At 40.6% G+C, this 6975-nt stretch overlaps 1 pseudogene; it reads left to right on the forward strand.

Annotated features, from left to right (window-relative positions):
• The first annotated feature begins 5394 nt into the window (after nt 1-5394).
• LOC101650403 lies at nt 5395-6547 on the forward strand (annotated as a pseudogene).
• The last annotated feature ends 428 nt before the right edge of the window (nt 6548-6975 follow it).

The raw sequence follows: 6975 nt of genomic DNA on the forward strand, positions 1-6975 counted from the left end.
GAAAATATGGACTTGGTGATAGAAATGAAGCTGGAGATCACATCATAGAATTTTGCCAGACCAACGACTTGCTCATATCAAACACCTTTTTCAACAACACAAGACACAACTATACACATGGATTTCTCCTAATGGAATACACAGAAATCAAACTGACTACATCTGTGGGCAGAAGCAATGGAGAAGCTCAATATCAACAACTAAAACCAGGGCAGGGGCTGACGATGACCATCAGTTGCACATATGTGACTTCAGGATCAAGCTGAAGAAAATTGAAACAAGTCCACAAGAACCAAAGTAGGTTGGATTCTATCCCACCTAAACTTCCAGAACAGCTCAAGAACAAATTTGACGCATTGAACACCAATGATAGAAGATCTGATGAGCTGTGGAATGACATCAAGAACATCATTCATGACACCAAGGGCTCGATAGAAAGTAAATGTCTAGAAAAGAATGATGGCAACATAAGTACAAATGAGCTTCATACAATTGATGTATGGATTGTTGCAAGAGCTGTAAGAGCCCTCAATAAAATGGAGTTTTTTGTTAATAAAAAAAGACGTGACAGGGGAAAAAAAGAACATCATTCATAAAGAAAGCAAAATATCATTAAAAAAGATAAGAAAAGGTCAAAGCAGATGTCAGAAGATACTCTGAAACTTGCTCTTATAAAATAGCTACAGCAAATGGAAGAAATGATGAAATCAAAGCGCTAAATAGAAAATTTCAAAGGTCAATTCTAAAAGGCAATGTTAAATATTATAATGTCACGTGAAAAGACCTGGAGTTACAAGGCCTTAAGGGAAGAGTACTTAGCATATGTGAAACTGAAATAACTCAAGAAAAAATTAAGTATTGAGTTGCAATCCTGAAAGATTCTGTGGACAAAATATAGAATGGTACAGGTAGCATCAAAAGATTGAAAGAATACAGAGTCACTGTACCAAAAAGAACTAGTCAACATTCAACCATTTCAAGAGCGAGCATAGGAGCAAAAACCAATGGTACTGAAGGAAGAAGTTCAAGGTGCACTGAAAGCATTAGCCTAAAACAAAGCTCCAGGAATTGATGGAATACCAATTGAAACGTTTCAACATGCTGATGAAACACTGCATGCACTCACTTGCCTATGCCAGGAAATTTGGAAGACGACTACTTGGTCATCTACCTGGAAGAGATGCATATCTGTACCCATACCAAAACAGGTGACCCAATATACTACTCAAATTATAGAACAATATAATTGATAACACATGCTAGTAACATTTTGCTGAAGATCATATAACTATTGTAGCAGTACATCAACAGGGAGTGGAACAAGGGATTTCATTGCTGATATCAGATGGATCTTAGCTCAAAGCATAGAATACCAGAAAGATGTCTACTAATATTTTATTGATTATACCAAAGCTTTCAACTATGTAGATCATAACAAATATGGATAACCCTGAGAAGAATGGGACTCCCAGAACATTTCATTATGTTTGTGTGGAAATTGTACATGATGCAATAGGCAGTTGTGTGAATAGAACAAGGAATACTGTATGGCTTAACATCAGGAAAGGTGTACATCAGGGTTGTATCCTCTCACCATACTTATTCAATCTGCATTGCTGAGCAAATAATTGGAGAAGCTGGCTTATATGACAAAGAATGGTTATGCAAAAAGCTGTGATATGCAGATGACACAACCTTGCTTGCTGAAAGCCAGGATGACTTAAAACACTTGCTGATGAAAATCAAAGATTATAGTCTTCAGTATGAATTATACCTCAATGTAAGGAATCCTCATAACTGGACCAATAAGCACCATCATGATAAATGGAGAAAAGGGTGAAGCGGTCAAGGATTTTGTCTTACTTGGATCCACAATCAATGCTTATGAAAGCAGCAGTCAAAAGATCAAAAGACATTTGCGTTGGGTAAATCTGCTGCACAAGACCTCCTCGGAGTATTGAAAAGCAAGGATGTCACTTTGAGGAATAGATCTGCCGGACCAAAGCCATGATATTTCAGATGCATGTGAAAGTTGGACGCTGAATAGATAGCAAAGAGGACTTGATGCGATTGAATTGTGGTGGTGGAGAAGATTGACAGTACCGTGGACTGCTGAAAGGACAAATCAAGCTGCTTTGGAAGCATGACCAGAATGCTCCTTAGAAGTTAGGATGGTGAGATTTAGTCTTACTTACTTTATACACCGAATCAGTCCCTGGAGAAGGACATCCTGGCTGCCTGGTAAAGTGGAGGAGCCATGAAAACAGAGAAAGGGCTTCAAGAAGATGGATTAACACAGTGGCTCCAACGATGGGCTCAAGGATGACTCAGGACAGGGCAGTGCTTTGTTCCTTTGTGCATAGGGTAGCTATGGCTAGACACTGATCTGATAGCACCTAACAACAATAACAACTACAACATCCAGTCTACATAAAAGAGTTCCCATACATACTTCATTCAACTGTGCTCCTGAGCTTCAATTTCTAGGGGAGAAAATGAAAAGCATACTTGAGTAATACTTTAATGTGTTTATCTCTAAATTACTCTTAGCAGCTAAAAACAATTTTAATTCAGCCTATGTCATTTAGCTCACTTTGACAAAGGGAATCCTATTTCCTATGTTAATTATGGAGAACTGTAACACTTATTATTAGATAGAATATTAATAGAAGTCATCAAATGTAAAAATCGATTGCTAAAGAGAATCCATTTAATGTCTGAACTCTAGGTTAGTTCAAGAATCATTTAGTGAATCCGACTGTGTGCAACAGATTCGTCTTCAAGTTTCCTGAGAAGTTTTCTCTGTTACTCTTTGTGCAGAGACATAATCCTAAAGTTGGCATGCTAGCTATTATTTCTTTCTTCAAATAATGCTCATATTTCAAGAAAAATAATTTTTGCTCTTAACTCTTAATAAAACTGATTCTAACAAATAACATTCACAAAAGACACAGAATAACATCCTACCACTGCATTTGTTGTTGTTGTTGTTGTTAGGTGCCATCGAGTCTGTTAGGACCCATAGGGACCTGATGCACAACAGCAAGAAACACTGCCCCAACCTGCCCCATCCTCACAATGGTTCCTATGCCTGAGCCCATTGTTGTAGTCACTACGTCAATCCATCTTGTCAAACACCTTCCTGTTTTTTGCTGCCTCTGCATGTTAACCAAGCATGATGTCCTTCTCCAGGGACTGGTCTCTCCTGACAATATGTCCAAAGGATGTAAGACTAAGTCTTGCAAGCATTTCCTCTAAGGAGCACTCTGGATGTACTTCTTCCAAGGCAGATGGTTGGTCCTTTCAGCAGTCCGTGGTCCCTTCAGCAGTCTTCTCCAGCACAACTCACAGGCATCAACTCTTCTTCAGTCTTCTTCATTCAATATCCAGCTTTCACATGTGCTTGAAGTGATAACATCGCTGATGTCAGATGGATCTTGGCTGAAGGCAGAGAATACCAGAAAGACATTTATTTGTGTTTTGTTGACTATACAAGGCCTTAAAATGTGTGCATCATAACAAACTATGGAAAACATTAAGGAGAATGGCCATTTCAGAACACTTCAATGTTCTCATATACAACCTGTACATGGACATAGAAGCAGTTGTTCAAACAGAACCAAAAAAAATCCTGGGTGTTTTAAGATCAGGAAAAGTATGCATCAGGGTTGTATCCTTTCACCAAGCTAATTTAATCTGTATGTTGAGCAAATTATCTAAGAAGCTGAATTATATGAAGAAGAATGTGGTATCAGGATTGGAGGAAGGGTCATTAATAATCTGTGACATAACCTTGCCTGCTGAAAGCATAATGGACCTGAAGCACCTGTTGATGAAAATCAGACTACAGCCTTCAGTATGGATTACAACTCAATGTAAAGAAAACAAAAATCCCCACAACTGGGCCAATAAACAAAGTCATGTTAAATGGAGAAAACATTGAAGCTGTCACTGATTTTATTTCGCTTGGATCCACAGTGAATATTCATGGAACCAGCAATTACGAAATCAAATCAAATGATGCATCGCGTTGGGCAAATCTGCTGCACAAGACCTCTTTAAAGTGTTGACGAGCAAGATGTCACTTTGAGGACCTAACAACAGCAAGAGGAGAAAAGAATCCAAGAAGCTGGACTACATGAACAAGAAGGAAGCATGAGGATTGGAGAGAGGCTTGTTAACAACCTGCCAGGGGCAGACGACACGAACTTGCTTGCTGAAAGTGAAGTGGACTTGAAGCACTTGCTGAGGAAGATCGAAGACTTCGACCTTCAATACAGATTACGACTCATTGAAAAGAAAACAAAAATACTTCCAACTGGACCAATGGATAAAATCATGATAGATGGAGAAAAGAGTAAAGTTGTCAAGGATCTCATTTTGCTTGGGTCCACAATCAATATGCATGAAAGCAGCAATCGAGAAATCAAACGACGTATTGCACTGCACAAACTGACACACTGGCCGCAACAATGGGCTCGTTCTTCGTAACAATAATTTTGAGGATGACAGTGGACCAGGCAGTGTTTCATTTTCTTATACATAGGACCAGAGCCAACTTGACGGCCCCTAACAACAATAGATGTATTCATGTATGTATATCATGTATGTACACTTCTTTAAACCAGAAATTTTGTGTTGGGGAGATCTGTCCTATAGAAATAAAAGCAAGAGTACATAAAATACGTACACAAAGGTGTTGGATTTGGTTTTGTTTTCAACTGACATGAACAGGAGAGAGAGAGAAGGCAGGAGACCAGCAAGGAGAAAGGGACACAAAGGGAGAGGGATGGAGAGAGAAATGAAGAATGCTCTGTAACTCCATCAGAGAATAATGATTGCATATACTGTGTGCACCCATGCGCTGAAAGACTCGCTGTTACAAAGATTCCATTGTATCCACAGTGAGTGATCTGGAGAAGTTGCTAATTAGACATGAGAATACAGAAAAGAAGTGCCACAGAAGCATTGCTGGTGGTACCCTCGTCCATTTACTCAAATTGCCTGGTCTTGGTAAACCCTTTTATAGAGTGGATCTATCAAATTACCTCAGTCACCACACACATCTGTTATTTAAGGAAGCCCTTATAGAAATAGTGTGGGCACCAAATGCAGCCAATAATCAATCCCCTTAACAAGTATAGACAGTATCATGATAAACCTCACTGTATTTACACTACAATGAAATTATGTAGTAAATATTTTTTAATCTGCTTCCTTTATTAGTTCCCTAAGCTCTAAGAAGAATAGACCTTGATGGGGTTTTTTGGAATATCATTTCAGTTGGATTTTATTCAAAAAGGCTTCTTTAAAAAATCATTTTGAGTGGTATCTGGTCCCCCCCCTCCGCCTCGCTGCAGCCCTTCTCCTTTAGCTCCACATTCACTCATCACCATGAGCGCGCAGGTCTCCAGACCCTACAAGGAGGACACTTTCCTGTTCACCTCGGAGTCCGTGGGGGAAGGACACCCAGATAAGATTTGTGACCAGATCAGTGATGCTGTTCTTGATGCCCACCTTCAGCAGGACCCTGATGCCAAAGTGGCTTGTGAAACTGTTATTATTAACACTGGACTTGTTATTCTTGCTGGGAAAATTACATCCAGAGCTGCCATTGACTACCAGAAAGTAGTTCGTGATACCATCAAGCACATTGGCTATGATGATTCTTCCAAAGGATTTGACTACAAGACTTGTGCTATTCAGGTGGCTTTGGAACAACAGTCACCAGATATTGCTCAAGGGGGTCACCTTGACCTGGATCAGAAGGAGGTTGGTGCAGGAGGCTACCAGGGCATGGTGTTTGGTTATGCCACTGACGAAACTGAAGAATGTATGCCTTTAACCCTTGTCTTAGCCCACCAGCTCAATGCCAAACTTGCTGAACTACGTCACAATGGCACCTTACCTTGGTTACGCCTAGATTCTGAGGTGCTGTGCTGCCCATCAGAATCCACAAAATTGTTATATCTGTTCAGCATGACAAAGATGTTTCTCTGGATGAGATGAGGGAGGCCCTGAAGGAGAAAGTCATTAAAGTCGTTGTTCCTGCAATGTATTTTGATGAGGATATAATCTACCACCTACAGCCTAGTGGCAGATTTGTAATTGGGGGCCCTCAGGCTAGTGTAGTACTGGTTTGAGTGGCCGGAAGATCATTTTGGACACTTATGGAGGCTGGGGAGCTCACGGAGGAGGTGCCTTTTCAGGAAAGGATTGTACCAAGGTGGACCGCTCAGCTGCTTATGCTGCCCGTTGGGTGGCAAAATCCCTCATTGAAAGAGATCTATGCAGAAGGGTGCTTGTGCAGGTCAATGACGCTATTGGAGTTTCTCACCCATTATCAATTTCCATTTTCCATTACGGCACCTCTGAGAAGAGTGAGCAAGAGCTAGTAGATAGTGTGAAGAAGAATTTTGACCTCCGCCCTGAAGTCATTGTCAGGGATCTGGATCTGAAGAAGCCAATTTATCAGAGGACTGCAGCCTATGGCCACTTTGGTAGGGAAGACTTCGCCTGGGAAGTGCCCCAAAAGTTTAAATATTAAAAAGTGTCAGCCTTTTCTCCCCAGACTTGCTGGCGTGGGCTACAGAGAAGGCTCCAAGCTCTGAGGGAAAGACCCCCCTTCCTACATTTGTCCTGTCCTCCTTCAGCTCCTGATCACCTGCTGTCCCTCTGTGGTCAGTGATGTGAATTGTAGCTCTGGTGGGGGGCTGGCTGTATGTTGGGCTTGATCTCTGTCCCTGGTGTGTGTTCACCATGATAATACATTAATTGAGCACTGGTGATCCTTGTAACTGCCTAGAAACAGACAACACTACAGTGAATAAAGCATTGAAATTGAGCCTTTGTGCGACTTCAAAAAAAAAAATCATTTTATTGGGGGCTTGTACAGCTCTTATCACAATCCATCCATCCATCCATTGTGTCAAGCACATTTGTACATATGTTGCCATCAGCATTTTCAAAACATTT

Source organism: Echinops telfairi, unplaced genomic scaffold (assembly GCF_000313985.2).
Source record: "Echinops telfairi isolate 266 unplaced genomic scaffold, ASM31398v2 ScPeMD7_18;HRSCAF=68, whole genome shotgun sequence".
NCBI lineage: Eukaryota > Metazoa > Chordata > Mammalia > Afrosoricida > Tenrecidae > Echinops > Echinops telfairi.